This window comes from Cryptomeria japonica, chromosome 7 (assembly GCF_030272615.1).
Source record: "Cryptomeria japonica chromosome 7, Sugi_1.0, whole genome shotgun sequence".
NCBI classification, from domain to species: domain Eukaryota; kingdom Viridiplantae; phylum Streptophyta; class Pinopsida; order Cupressales; family Cupressaceae; genus Cryptomeria; species Cryptomeria japonica.
In genome coordinates this window covers 492,626,769-492,642,505 of record NC_081411.1, presented here as the reverse complement: position 1 = coordinate 492,642,505, position 15,737 = coordinate 492,626,769, and positions in this window count along the sequence as shown.

Genomic DNA, 15,737 nt, shown 5'->3' with positions numbered 1-15,737 from the left:
CTTCTTCTAGGGACTTAAGTTGGTCAGATGCATCAACAACCAATTGACCAAGTTTGCAAATAGGAGTTGTGAAATGCCCTGTAGTAGTTTCTAGTAGTAGACTTGTCAGAATATCCACAACATTCTGAATGGTTTACGCTTCCATTCTCTATTCTTTAAGTCTCTTCTTGTGTGCCCTAGATTGTATGATAATTGCAATCTTCATCATTTCTGATGCACTCATATTATCAACAATTATAGGCCCTGAAATGCCTAATGAGTCATCATCATCTTCATCAGTCTTCTGTATGACTAATGATTTTACCGGTTCAGCATATGTTACCATACTAATCTTTTCTTTCTCTTGTTCTTTCTTTGGTTCCTGTTTAGAAATCCGTGTATCAAATTTTTCATTAGATTCCTTCTGAGTGGCCTGTGAAACCGGTGGGAGTTGGGGTTTCACTAGTTTTTCCTTGGCTAGTGGAATATCCACTCCTAGTTGAGCTGCCAGTATCTCAACTGAAGTAACCTGTGAGTCTGAAATTGTCGGTGGCTGCATATCTGGTGCAGTAATGTTTCTAGATAGATCTATTGCTTCCTGAATATCATCAACAAGTATGACTCGTTGGGAAATAGTGTCATCCTTCTTCTTGACAAGATAGACAACATCAGCTTGCACAATTTATTCCTCATCCATTTTAGGTACATCAATAGTATCTTGCTCATCCTTAGATGAATGTATAAGCTCTTGCATCCATTGGATATTACGAGCAATCTGATGAGTCTCAGTTTCAACAGGTTGCACCTTTCCACTAATTAGCTTCGATCTTCTTGTCTTGAAAGAAAAATAAATAGAGGAAGTGGGATAATTAAATAAATAAGATATTTATTTAATTTAGAAAAATGATAATTTAAACAAATAAAAGTATTTCTTTAAATGAGAAAAAAGCTAGAAAAGGATAAATGAATTAATTAAATAAATAAATATTTATTTAATTAATAGAATAATTAGGCTTAAATAATTAAATAAATAAAAATATTTATTTAATTAGATAGGACAATTTTAGGTGTCTACATTTTGCCTCTCTTTGAGACAATGCAGCTTGTCGCGTTGTTTCAAAGAAGATAAGATGAACGGATACAAAGTTTCTCCAAGATGGGAATGATATGCCCCCTCAAGAGATTGGATGAAAATGTCTGAAAAGATCGCAGACAATCTCTCGATAAGAAAGAAAGGCAAGAAATGACTGACAAGATAGGATAGAGTGATAGAGTCACGAGATAAAGAAGACTGAGTCGGGAGACTAGGGCTAGGGTAGTCTATAAGATAGACTACGAGGGAAAACATCCTCATTGTCATCCACACACCTAAGAGATCAGAGTGCAGAGAGTGCAGAGAGAAGTCAACAGTCAGCAACAATGACCTTGGTGCACAGATTCGATCGCGTTCGCCGATATCAGAGGCCAGTAGATGCAGGAGAGCCGATGAGTACCACAAAACCTCCTTATACCTTGTTGCATTAATTGTTGTCATAAATGCATGTTAGGTAGTGTAATAAATGTGCTTTAAGTAGGTTGCAAAAAATGTCAAGCAGGGTAAAAAATGTTAAGGCATGTCTATGTTGGTGCCAGGTGCGTATAGGTAGGTTAGGTGCGTCAGTGTCGAGTGTAGGCATGTCTATGATTTCAAAAGCATCTATGTCAGATGTGAGCGCATCTGCGAAGTGCAGGTGCGTTTATATAGGACAGACGCATTTGTGAACAGAGGCACGTCTGTGTGATTTAGGTGCATCTATGCAGAGCAGGCGCGTTTGTGAAGTATGCAAGCATGTTTGTGTCATGAATGCACGTTTATGTCTTCAAGGTCAAACTGACAGTTCTGTGATAAACATACGTTATCAATTGGATAAGCTGCTAAGAGGATACACTCAAATAGGTCTTCTAGGGAAGACTAGGGTAACTGATAGGGTGAGGATTGACAATTCTGTGATAGAACATACGTTGCCAATCAGGAAACTACTCAAGAGGATATACTCAAGCAAAGGCCCTAGGATAGGATCAAGCAAGGCACTGGCACTAGGATACAAGCAGAGTGCCAGGTGCGTCTATATGATATGATTACTTCTCAGCCACGGATTGGGAGGCTGGAGTATTGGCGTCGGGTGATTGATGAGATAGATAATGTGGTATGGAGGCCTTACTTAGATTGTGAGGAGTGGGAGAATGATGTAATGGAGTTACCATATGTATTCAGGAGCATGTATTTGATAGGGAGGACACCATATATTATTGAGAGGCAGTTGATAGATAGGGTATGTAGGCAGTTCGGCAGGATACAATGGATGCCACGGTGGTTAGGGATGTATGCATAGATAGTGAGGGCTTAGGTGCATTTAGGGTCATTATTGTCTTATGATCAGGCAGTGACACAAATTCTAGAGATGGTTCCCATGCCTTGGGACATATGGGTAGATGTAGAGGATGCAGGGATGGATGCAAAGTACACTGCATATCGGGCAAAGAATCTGTTTCCACGGCTGATGGATCCAGGGGAGCTGATAGAGGGAGACGGTGGAGGTGATTGAGATGATAGTGGAGATGGCAAAGGTAGAGGCCGACGACAAAGGCAGGGCATAGTGGTAGAGAGGAGGGTGGCTCAGAGGAGAAAGGGTGGAGAGGAGAGACAGATACATGTAGTGAGGGGTAGAGGCGGATTGCCATTACAGGTGCCAACATCACAGGTTCCCAGATAGGTACATGGACAGGTACAGGGATAGGAGCAACCACAGGAGCAGCCACAGGGACAGGGTGAGGGGAGAGAGGAGGAGGATGAGCTACTATCCTTGAGGAAGATTTGCCAGGGACAGACATATAAGATGCAGGATCTGGAGAGGGATATGACTAGGCTCAGGAGACAACTGAGGGACACTAAGTGGGAGAGGGATTAGGCTATTCAGCGCTATACAGAGGCAGAGACAACATTGAGGGCAGGCAGGTAGGAATCAAAGGACATAGGGGCCGGATATGCCTATATTCTACGGGTAGGGGAGGAGATACCCTACTGGCGAGACTTGTACTATGGAGTAGTGCCACCAGATCAGTAGGCTAGGAGCTTCCAGAGACCATCATGGACGACGACAACCACTGGAGGGAGAGACAGGAGATAGGCTTCTAGTGGCGGGGTCATGGGTCCTCCACCACCACCAGATAGAGGGGGTAGGAGAGATGATCTTGGGGTAGGTCCTTCCAGGGCTTAGACTCCGTCGAGGCCAGCTGGCTCTGAGGGAGGGAGTTCATTATAGCCTTAGAGGGCTCCCTATGTATCAGTTTTGTACCATTTTGTATGATGACACCTTCAGATGATTGTAGCCATATGTAATTTGACATCATTGTATCATAACACTTATGATTTTTGAGATACATATATGAGATGATTCATCTTTGCGGCAACTATATGCATGTGTACCTATGTGATGCTTCTATATGTATTATGATGTATGTTTCTATGTGATGCTTATGATATGGATGCAAATATGTACATAATTAAATGCATATATTTTTTTGTTCTTTTATCTTTTATATGTTATGCAAATGTGAATGTATGAAATGCAGATGAATGTGATAATGCAAATAAATATTTACATGATGAAAATGTAAAATGTGCTAACATGTGTTGTGTGTAGGATGTGATGCAATTGTGATATCTATATGTATGGAATTCTTATATGTGGCAATGCAGGTGCAAACTATATGAAATGCAAATGTTTTTGGTGTGTCATTATACTCAGTCATGTGATAGCAGGCTACATGGACTTAGGAAGGATGATGAAGGTCAATCAAGAAAGGGGGATGAAAGATAGAAGATATGGAAGTGAAAGAGCTTCTTGTGCTATTATCATCATTGAGCTTTATTATGGCAAATAGGTTATGACAATCCAGGTATATGTTTGACCTAGAAAGTCATTGTACCCGTTTGCATGGAGATTAGACAGTTGCAAATAAATAATGCCCTAGTTCACACTAGACTCACAGTGTCCTCATATCCTTGGACAAGTCATAGCATTACTAAGAGACAATCCACAGAAAGCAAAGAAAAATAGGTGACGATACCCCATCCTTTCCTTTCTATTCAAAGACATCGTGGAGATAAAATCTCTAGTCAGAGACATCCCAGAAAAGCTAAAAGACATGTAACCAAAAGATAAAATCAAAAGAAAACCAAGACTGGACACTAATATCCACTGTAGTCCTCAATTTTAGTGTCTCTTGTCACTTATATAAGTCTATTTGATTGTGGTTACAATGTTTTCGTTCACAAAAGGATAGATAGCACTGAACCATAATGTCTAAGTCTATTGAAAGATTTGATTTGTTGAAGCCCATTGCTGCTGCTATGTCTCATCTGAATTGACTGAATCCATGAAACTGATACTTTATTGCGAAGAAGATGGAACTTTACTGCAGGTCTGTGATGTAAGTGTTGCTTTATTGTGGATTGTGCGTGGATAGACTGAAGAAAATTGGAAGAAACTATACTCCTCAAAACATGTGATGCTCTTAGTTCCACACCCATCACTAGACTTAGGATTTGCCTTAGCCACAGATAGGATCTGATTTATTATGGATGGAAAGAGGTGAAAAGGGGGTTATTATGAATGGATAACCAATCTTAGGTAGATCAATAACAAGCCATGATGGGAATGGGTAAGTTAATTATGGATGGATAGGCTATGAGTGTTTGCAAAGTGAAGGATGAGATCAAATCCTGAAGGAGGGAGGAGCAATGTCTCTACACACGGCGCTGGTGACCTGGTTTTCACCATGGTACTTGCCCAGGGCACCACCAAAGTGGTTTTCACCGTTGGACGAAATTATTTCTCTGTTTTCCAATTTTTTATTTATTTTTTGTGTCACAAGGTGCGTGTTTGCCAGGTTTTCACCAAGTAACGATTTTTTATGTTTATGATTTTTTTTTTGTATTTTTGAATTTTTTGATTTTTTTGTATTTTTGAATTTTTGAATTTGGATATTCTGAAGAGCTATGTGTAAAACCTGCAAAGGTGCATGCTGTTGATAGGATCCTCCAAAGGTTCGCCCTCTATGTTTGGGAGCTAATATGCACCAGATCCATAGGCTGCTGTGATGATGTAAGGACCAAGTCAATTTGGTTTGAACTTGCGCTTCTTCTCTCTGTCTTGCTGATTTTTGGGATTTTCTTTGAGAACTAAGTCACCTACCTCAAATGTGCGAGGCTTTACCTTGTGATTGTAACTGCGACTCATTCGTTGTTGATAAGCCTTGAGATGATTAAAGTAGTTTGTCTTCCTTCATCCAATAGTTCTAGTTCTTGTAAGCGAGATACCTTGTAGTCTTGATCACTGATATGTTGTGCAAAGAGACTCGTAAAGATGGTAACTCGACCTTAATAGGCAAGATATCTTCAGCGCCATAGACAAGTGAATACGGTGTGGCTCTTGTAGGTGTGTGAACACTTGTGATATAAGCCCAAAGTGTGGGATTAAGTTGGGTATGCCAATTTCAGCCAGTGTCATCGACTGTCTTTTTGAGGATTTTAAGAATAGTTTTATTAGATGCCTCAACTTGACCATTACCTTGGGGGTAATAAGGAGTGGAGAAATGATGGGTAATATGGAATTGATCACAAATTTCACAAACATCCTGATTTTTGAAAGGATGTCCGTTGTCGGTGATGATGGAAAGATGAATACCGTATCGACAAATGATTTAGTTAAGAATGAATGTAGCAATCTATTTTCCAGTGACTTGTGTAAGAGGCACCACTTCAATCCATTTTGTGAAATACTCTATGGTAGTGATAATGAATTTGTGGCCATTGGAAGGAGGAGGGTGAATCTTGCCTATGAGATCGAGTCCCCACTGACAAAAGAGCCAAGGAGTCGCAATCGGTTGAAGTTCTTGTGTTGGCGCATGAATAAGGTCTCCATGAATTTGACATTGCTTACATTTCTTGACAAACTGATATGAATCTTTTTTCATATTGGGCCAGTAATATCCAGTCCTGATGAGTTTCTTGGCTAAGGTAGGACCACTAGATGTGGACTACATATTCCTTCATGAACTTTGCGTAACGCAATTTGAGATTCGTCCCTTTCTAAACATCTAAGGAGAGTGACATCTAGACCTTGACGGTATAGGATATCGACTAAAATAATGTATCAGGAAGATTGGCAAATGAAAGTGCGGTGTTGGTTGTTGGATAATTCAAGAGGAAGGGTATTGTTAAGAAGGTATGTGAAAATGGAACCGTATAACTGGGAATCGGGACCAATGAAACATATCATCTCAATAGGAGTGATCTCATATGAGGGAACCAAAAGGTTATCCACCAAGAACTCATAGCAGGTTTCATTCTATGGTAGATCGATCAGTGAAGCAATAGTAGCCATGGCATCTGCGGCTCAATTTTGATCTCTTGGTATCTTCTCAAAGGTTAACTTCATGAAATATTGCTTGAAGTCATCTACCATTTTCTTGTAAGGCATTAATTTTTCATCCTTTGTTTGGTAGTCATCAGTTGCTTGATGAATTACCAGTTGAGAGTCCCCAAAAACATGAAGTTCTTGGATCTTCCACTGAACTGCAATCCGTAATCCAGTTGTTAATGCCTTGTATTATATTATGTTATTAGTGCAAGGAAATGACAATCAGTATGATTTTGGAATGGAATCCCCTTGAGGTGTGATAAAGAGGATGCAAACTCTTGCACCATGCTGCGTGTATGAGCCGTCAAAGTACAGTTGCCAAGGCTTTGTGTGTGATACCATCAAGATGGATTCATCTAGAAACTCTGAAGTTAAAGGAGTATCATCTATCATGGGTGCATCTGCTAACCAATCTGCGATAGCTTGTCCTTTTATTGCTTTTCTGTCCACATATTCAATGTTAAATTCACTGAAGAGTATCACCCATTTGGCTAGTCTGCTAGTAAGCATCACCTTATCGAGAAGGTAATTCAATGGATCAATCCTTGCAACCAACTTAGTTTTATGAGTTAGCATGTAATGTCATAATTTTTGCAAAGCAAAAACCACAACGAGACACGCACGCTCAATTGGTGTGTAGTTTAGCTCATAACCAACCAAAGTACGACTGATGTAATAGACTGCCTTTACTTTGCCCTCAACATCTTGTTGTGCTAAGAGTGCCCCTAGTGCTATTGATGTAGCTGACATGTAGAGTAATGGGGGTTGTTCTGGGACTGGTGGCATCAAGACTGATGGATTCAGAAGATAATCTTTGAGTATCTAAAAATCCTGTTGACAGTTATCATCCCATTTTAATTTGATGTTTTTGTGTAACAAGTGCTGAAGAGGATGACATTTATCTGCAAGTTGTGCTATGAACCATCGTATGGACTGGAGTCTTCCTTGTAAAGATTGAAGTTGACTTATATTTCTTGGTGGTGGCATTTCTAGCGCTTTGACTTTTGCAGGATCGGCTTCAATTCCTCTTTTTGAAAAAATGAATCCAAGGAGCTTCCCGGAGGCTAATCCAAGGACACATTTCTTGGGGTTTAGTCTTACTTTGTGTTTTTCCAACCGATCAAAACTGACTGAAAGGATGTCCAAATGTGTATATCTATCTATTGATTTTCCCAAGAGGTCATCAACATAATCTTCTATAGTTACGTGCATGAGATCATGAAAGATAGTGGTCATGGCTCGTTGGTATGTAGCACCTGCATTCTTTAGCTCAAAGGGCATGACATTCCAGCAGAAAGTTCCCCAGGGACAAGTAAATGCTATTTTGTGCTGATCCTTAGATGCAATTTTTATTTGATTGTAGCTAGAGAATACATCCATGAAAGATAACATCGCATGACTTGCTATGAGATCTACGATCAGGTCGATGTTTGGCAATGGAAAATCATCTTTAGGACAAACTTTGTTGATGTCTCTGAAATCTGTGCATATTCTGATGCTGTGATCTGGCGTACTGACCAGTACTAGGTTGGAGATCCATTTTGGATAATCAATGGGTCATATGAATCTGACATCCAACAATTTTTCAAGCTCTTCTTTGACTAATAATGCCACTTGTGGATGCATCTTTCTTAATTTCTGTTTCACTGGCTTTGCCCTCGGTTTAACTGTCAAATGATGTATTACTAAATCCAGATCCAGTCCAGGCATATCGGAATATGACCATGCAAAATTGATTTGTCGCTCTGCGAAGAAACTTATGAACTTCAGTCTTTCTTTCTCTATTAGAGATTGTGCCAGGAAGATGTTATGTGGAATCTCTTCTGTACCAATGTGTGTTTTGATGGTCTCCTCTACTAACATAGATGATTTTTCTTCATATGATGCTAGGAGAATGTCGAGCCTTCCATCTTTGGGCACCTTAGAGAGGTTTTTACCCTTAGATACGTCCTTTCTTTTTACTTTTTTAGGGTCAGACAGTGCCACAATGTGGTTTTCACCGAAAAACCCATGATTTGTTTTTATTTTTACATTTTAGTGACTGGAAGGCCCAACACCCTCACCAAAATATTCCACGCTATTGAGTTCTATAGTGTATCCTGCCTTATGGTCCCCAAACGGAAGATCATCTCATATGTCTAAATAGTCAATCAAGGCCTCATCATTTTGGAATGTGTCGAATTGTACAGGTCCTTCATGGTCCCAGTCAATAAGTTGGTGGTGAACAAGGGGAATGCCCTCAATGTTTTCAAAGTCAACGGGTGTTAGGGTGTAGATACAGTCATATTCAGGTTAGTCAAGGTAGTTGTTGAGGTCATCATTGGCACTCTCCTCATCTGTCTTGATTGTGAACGAGTCCAAATTGTCATTACTAAAAGCACATTTTAGAACTGGTGTCCTCATCCATCATGATTTTGATCTAGAACCTATAGACAAAGACTGTGTGGGATCCTCAGGGGTTGTTTCTTGACCAACTCTAAATTTTCTATGAAATTCCTCCTCTTCTGTGGGTTCACCTAGTTCTCAGAATGTCTCAGTGAGTTCATAATCACTGAAGGATTTATCAGAACCCCATTCCCATCCATTAGAGTCAGCAGAATAGTGGCTCTCTTGTTGATCATTGGAAATCATGATTTGTAATGCTTCTTCTAATTTGTGAGTGTTTACCCTGGAAGAGATGAAACCAAGCCCTTTTGAGCGCTGATTTTTAAATGTCAATTCTAGTTGCAAAGGTTGAGTGATACCTTCTTTTGTTAAGCCAAGAGGACTTTTACCATCATACCCAAACTTTTGTAGGATCTTTTATCCTTTGCCATATTTTTCACATGGTATCTTGATGTGATCTTGTGTACAATCTTCAGGGTCTTCGTAAAACATTTTGTATAAGTCTTCTTCTTCCATTTCTCCCATTTTGGAGTATAGTAGGATCCCATTTTAGTGTAATGATAGATACCCATTTAGAAGTATGTGGTCATCCATATTCTTTTGGTGAACTCATAACTTTCCGCAAGCACATGGTTTGATTCAAAGTGTATTCACCCATGCCTTTGTCTTGATATTTCCCTTTAAGCTCACCTTGCTTTGATGTTGAAGGTTTTAATGATTCAGGGTCAATATATGCAGAAGATGGGATAGCCTCTCTATTAATTGGAATTATTGTCTCTGCTATTGGTTTCAAGTTATTGCAGTATATAAATGGATTAGGATCACCATTAACTGTTACTTCAACTCCATTATGAGGAAACTTAATGCATTGATGGTATGTAGATGGAACTGCTCTCATCTCATGAATCCATGGACGTCCTAGCAATATGTTGTATGTGAGATCGAGGTCTAGGAATTGACAAACCACATATTTTTTAACTGGCCCTACTCTGAGAGGTAAGGTTACTGTGGCCTTGGATGAATGCTCTTTATCATCATATGCCTTGATGGTAATTTTGTTTGTAGCATTCACAACTTTACCTGAAAATCCCAATTGTATTATTGTGTTCAAAGTACATATATTGAGACCAGCTCCTCCATCTATTAGGACTCATTTTATTTGATGTTTGTGTAGGAAGGCTTCAATGTGTAAAGGTGCATTATGTGGTTGGCTTACGAATGCGTCGTCAGATTGGGTGAATGTAAGGGAATTTGGAATGAAAAGGTATCCCACCATGGCTTGAAAATGGTCCACGTTTAGATCAGTGGGGACGAAAGTGTCTCTCAAAGTTTTGTCAAGGATGGATTTATGTGTGGGGGATATGCATAAAATCTCAAGGATGGAGATAAGGGCGAGCGTCCTCCCTAACTACTCTATCAGATCATACTCAGGTTTAATTGCTGAGGAAGCAGTGGTTTTAGTTGGAGAACCTTGCAAAGTGACCTTACCTCGACATGTTGTGACATTACATTCAGAGGTAGATTCAGAAGAAGGTCCAATGCCTTTTAGGACAACTTTGGGTCCTTGTGTAGAATTTTCAAGCATTTTGTCCTTTATTATAATGGTAGAGACAGGATTTCCATCGAAATGTGATTAACAGTTGAATCATAGTTATAGGGCACTTTTGTATAGTTGTCTTGCTCATCTGTGGCTTTGGATTTTCCCTTGTAATGTTTAGAGAATGGTTCCTTAAACATCTCATGTTCTTGATTGGATGAATGTCCTTCGATCTCAATGTCACCTCTATCAACAAGATATTATATGGTGTTCTTCAAACGATGACAATTTCTTGTTTTATGTCCCTTTCTCTTGTGATACTCATAGTACTCATCATCACTCCACTAATTTGGTTTGACCTTTGGCTCATATGAAAGATTGTCTGGAATTGTTATTATCTTGTTTACCACTAGCTTCTTGAAAGCTGATTCAAGTGGTTCTCCCAATGGGGTGTATTTCCTTCATGGTTTGGAAGTTGTTTGAGTATTCACTTGGTTGTTTGTATAACTTGATCCAAAAAGAATGATTTTGGGTCTCACTATGTTAGCATCAACAACACCATCATTTACTGTGTTCTTGTTCTTGTTCCAAAATCGTGGCTTGTCTTTTCCTTTAAAGTCCTCTTTGTTTTCTTTGAATATCTTAATGACTCCTTGTTCAATTAAGACCTTCTCTGTTGCTAGGCCTTTCTCAATGAAATGCTTGAAGATGGACAAACAAGCTTTCCTCAAGTCATACCAATTTCTTTGTGGACATTCTGTGTGAACATCTCTACCATTTGTTTTTGTGGAATTTCACAAGAGCATCTGCTGGCTAAATTCCTCCATCTTTGTAAGATTGATAAAAATGACTCCCCATACTTTTGCTTGGTGTTGCACAAAGTGGTGATTGATATATTTGTCTCTATGTTGTATGAGAAATGTTGGATAAAAGCTTCTGCTAGATCACCCCATGATTTAATTCCAGGTGGAAGTTGGGAGAACCATTCCATAGCTTCATCGCCTAAGCTTTGTGGTAACAATCTCATCAAGTATGTTTCTTCTACTGCTACCTCAATGCAAGCTATGAAAAATTGTCTTATATGTGCCTTAGGGTCTCCTTTACCTCTATACTTATCAAACTTAGGTGTCATGAAATGTGTACGAAAAGGAGGCATTGGAATGCTTTTGTAAAATGGATAGGGACATATATCTATCATTGTGTAAGTTGGCTTTGGTGTATTTATGTCCTCCATTTTCTTTTGTAAATCCTTTATTTGTTGTTCCACATTGTTCTTAGGTGGAGACCAACTTCTTGGACCATATCCTATGCCTGAGCCACCAGGTGGAGGAGAAGCATACTGGATGTACAGATGATATTGATCATAAACATGTTCATAAGGAGGAGGTCTATAATGATACTGCATATAGGGACCACCTGGTATAGAGTCATAATGAGGAATAGAATATCTGCTTTGTCCATGCATATCATATTCTACAGGCATGTCATGAGTTTGTTCTTGTGTGTTGCCCCCAAATTTGACACGGGGTTTCCTTGTGTCCAAATTTTGAGCATGCCTCTGGATATCCAATTGCTTTTGAGTTTGGTCCTTAGCATTGGTATGCAATTGAGTGTATTTATCTGCATAAGACTTCCATAATGGTCTGTGCAGACAGAGTTGTTTATGAGATGCTCTTTCATGAGTATCATAAGCTTGACCATGTGTATTTGGGACCTCAGGTTTTTGAAACAAATATGATGGTGATTCCAACATGAAACATGGTCCTCTAGTACCTCCACTATTAGGTCTCCTTTGATCCATGTTGAGTTGAGTTTCTTGCATAGGTCGATTTTCCACTATTTGAGACATGTCAAAATCAGGAGGTATTTTAGCTCCACTTTGTGCCATCACTTGTAAGAAATATTGTCTATCTCTTCTCATGATTTCCTCAACCAATCTATTAAAATGGGGATCCATGGTGGAGTCTTCCACTTCGACTGAATGTACATAAATGTTGTCTATATTGTCATTGTGTGTATCATTGTTGTTTGTATTATCCATGTTCTCAACATTTTGAGTGTTTCTATAAGTATCCATGTCAGGTAATGTAGTATGATTAGAATTGAAGAAGCTATCATTGTCATACTCATAGGCACTCATGTTTGTGGACTCTTGAGCCTCTTTAGCTTCTCTCCTAGATTTTTGGGAATGGGTTTCAACCATGAACTAGGTCTTGACCAAGATGTGTGAGACTGGATGAAAATGGAAAGAGTATGGAAGACCAAGAGTTGGAAGGAATGTAAATGAATCTAAGGTGTACTTGCAATGTCCAAAGTGTAAGACCAAGTATGTATGTAGTAGAGTAGGTGTGAATTTCAAGGAGATGATAGTTTCTCTTGATGAGGTAAGTTGACCTTGACTCTAAGTAAGACCAAATGAGACCCAAAGATGATGACCTTGATGAGGGACCACTTAGAAAAATGTTGTTATATGTAGTGTGTTGACAAAGTAAGATGAGGAGAAGCAAGTGACCTTTTGACTCAAGTTTAGACAATTGTGAATGCAATGAAAGGTGTAAAGCAATGATGAAATTTGTGAGACCCAGAGATAGGTTGAATGCTAGATGAAACCTCGAAGAAATAACCTAGGAAGCTCAATGAGTCTGAAATTGACTGCTCTTATTTGTTGGACTGTAAGTGTTTTTCAATTCTGAACACAGATGTGCCTGTATACTTCATAGACGTGATTAAAGGACACATACGTGTTTGAACACTACACAGATGCATTTATGAGATTTTGTGAATGCAGTTTTGTTTGTGATAACACATACACATTTTTTTCCTACACAGACAGGTTAAATGACACATACGTGTTTAAACACCGCACAAACGCGTTTCCAAAAATTGAGTGCAATTTTTCCAATTTTGTAAAGTTGCTATTGTGACCAAATCTGAATTTTTGACTGTTTTTCATGATAAGAGGACACAATGTTGATGAGGACTAAATGTTTGCAAGTGTTTGGACTCAAAATGACTCAAAGAAAAGTGTGTTGTTTGATGTAAAAATGTTTTGCATATACTTGAAGACACAAAAGATACAATGTTTTGATGTTTGATCTTGAATGTTTGGATGTTTAAAAGAAGACAAGCACAATTCCTATGGTTGGCCACCATAATAGTTGTTGATCCCACATGGGGTTTTCCCTGAGGCTATGCTATTCAGAGAGGATACTTAGATGCTTGACCCCACTGGCTCCACCCTCGACACTCACTTCTCCGGGGCAACCAAGCATCAGTCGCCATGAAAACTCCTCGTGGCGAACTTTGTGTCTCTACTAAGAACCGTATGTGTGTGGGCCGCTCCATAGGTCTGACCTCCTGCCCCAACAACTAGAAGGATTTTGGCTTTCTAAAACAAAAAGGTGCTAGTAAGGGCATCCGCTCGTGTGGCCATACATGTGGCACTTTTAGCTCTGTAAATACAGAAGGCTCCCAGCCGGTATGGGTTATGCCCTACAACTGATCAAATAAATTTGATCAAACGGGTTTATGGGGAGACATAGTGTCGGTATGAACTAATCAACACATGTTACCCATGGATTTCACCATGGATATAGTTATTTATAATGGTTCAAAAGAGGTGGGTTTTCCTCACTACCACTTGGGTCATTCCCTCCTCACTAGTAGTCCTAGTGACCACATGGGGAGACAGACCCTCTAGAGATTAAACAAAAAGAGCCTATTGCTCAAGACACCAAAGACATTGGTTCAACTTTAGTGCACCAATTGAAGTGTTTGGTAATCTATGAAAACAAGGCACACAATAAAGATAAAAAACCCTTGCCAAAATTCTACAAAAAAGATTTGTTAGTAGTTTTGCAATAATACCCCTCCTGCAAGCACACAAGTTAGGTAAATTTTAGATCCAAAAGAATTTGTGAAAAAGGGGCCTTCAACAAGACGTGTTGCTTCAAGGACAAGCTGCACCAATTTGTTAGCTAGATCACAAGATGTTAGCCCAAATAAACCAAATCTGAAATCCAAATGACGAAATAAAGCCTTAAAATTGGAACAAAAACCAAAAATTACAAAATCAGAAACACAGACGCGATTGAATCTCACATCGATGTGGTTAAAGGACACAAATGTGCCTTAAACCCTTGCAGATGTGTTTTGGCAACACATACCTAGATCTAGAACATAGACACAATTGAAATATGCACAGACGTGATTCAGGAACACAGATGCAACCTTGCAATCTACAAAAAAGTTAAATAATATCGAAGACGCAAATGTGATTCCAGAGGTCATAGATGCGACATAAAAGCAAAAACATGGTTCTGATATGCGCAAACATGAAAATGTCAAAATGTTGTCAAAAAATGTCAAATCTGCAACTTCAAAAAGCATAAAAATCTGCAACCAAGATGCTAAGTGCAAAAGGACAAGAGTACCACAGAGCGTGCCAAAATGTTTATGGTAAAAATGGAAACAACAATATTGAAAGACTAAATGGATTCAACCAGAAAACCCTAGCCTAACAACAACAAAGATCCACCATAACATATGAAGATTACCTAAGATAATGCAAATCAATGAAATCACAAAGATTATACCATCACATGTCCAATAGGGTTTGAATCTCCATTCTTCCTATCTCCATTGATCTTGCTTGATAAATTTGCTCTCAGATTTTATGTGTGCGCAAGAGCTCAACAAAGAACGAAAATGTGGTTGCAAGTAGGCTTGATCACATATGAAAGTTTGAATGCTAATCCAGGAGGATTGATAATGAAAGAAGTATCTCCTTATATAGAAGACACTATAAGAAATGGAGGGATAAGATTAAGAGGTATAAAAGATAAATGGTCGGCTAGGATTAGAGGGTAGGTAGAGGAAATAAGAAAATAATAAGAGGGTAGGTAGTGTAGGAATTAAGAGATGAATGACATGTATCAAGGGTGGAAAAAGGCTAATGAATTAATTAAATAAATAAAGATTTATTTAATTAATAGAGGAAGTGGGATAATAAATAAATAAAATATTTATTTAATTTAGAAAAATGATAATTTAAATAAATAAAAGTATTTATTTAAATGAGAAAAAAGGCTAGAAAAGGATAAATGAATTAATTAAATAAATAAAGATTTATTTAATTAATAGAAGAATTAGGCTTAAATAATTAAATAAATAAAAAATTATTTAATTAGACAGGACAATTTTAGGTGTCTAAATTACTTATCAAGCAATTCATTTAACTCATCCTTTGACAAATCAGAAAAATATTGCACAAATACATCATCTATAATTTCCTTTTCTTTCTTCACTGCTTCCTCCCACTTATTCAAAACAATAGTATGTAAGGAATTATAAATATCCGTTTCAAGATCATG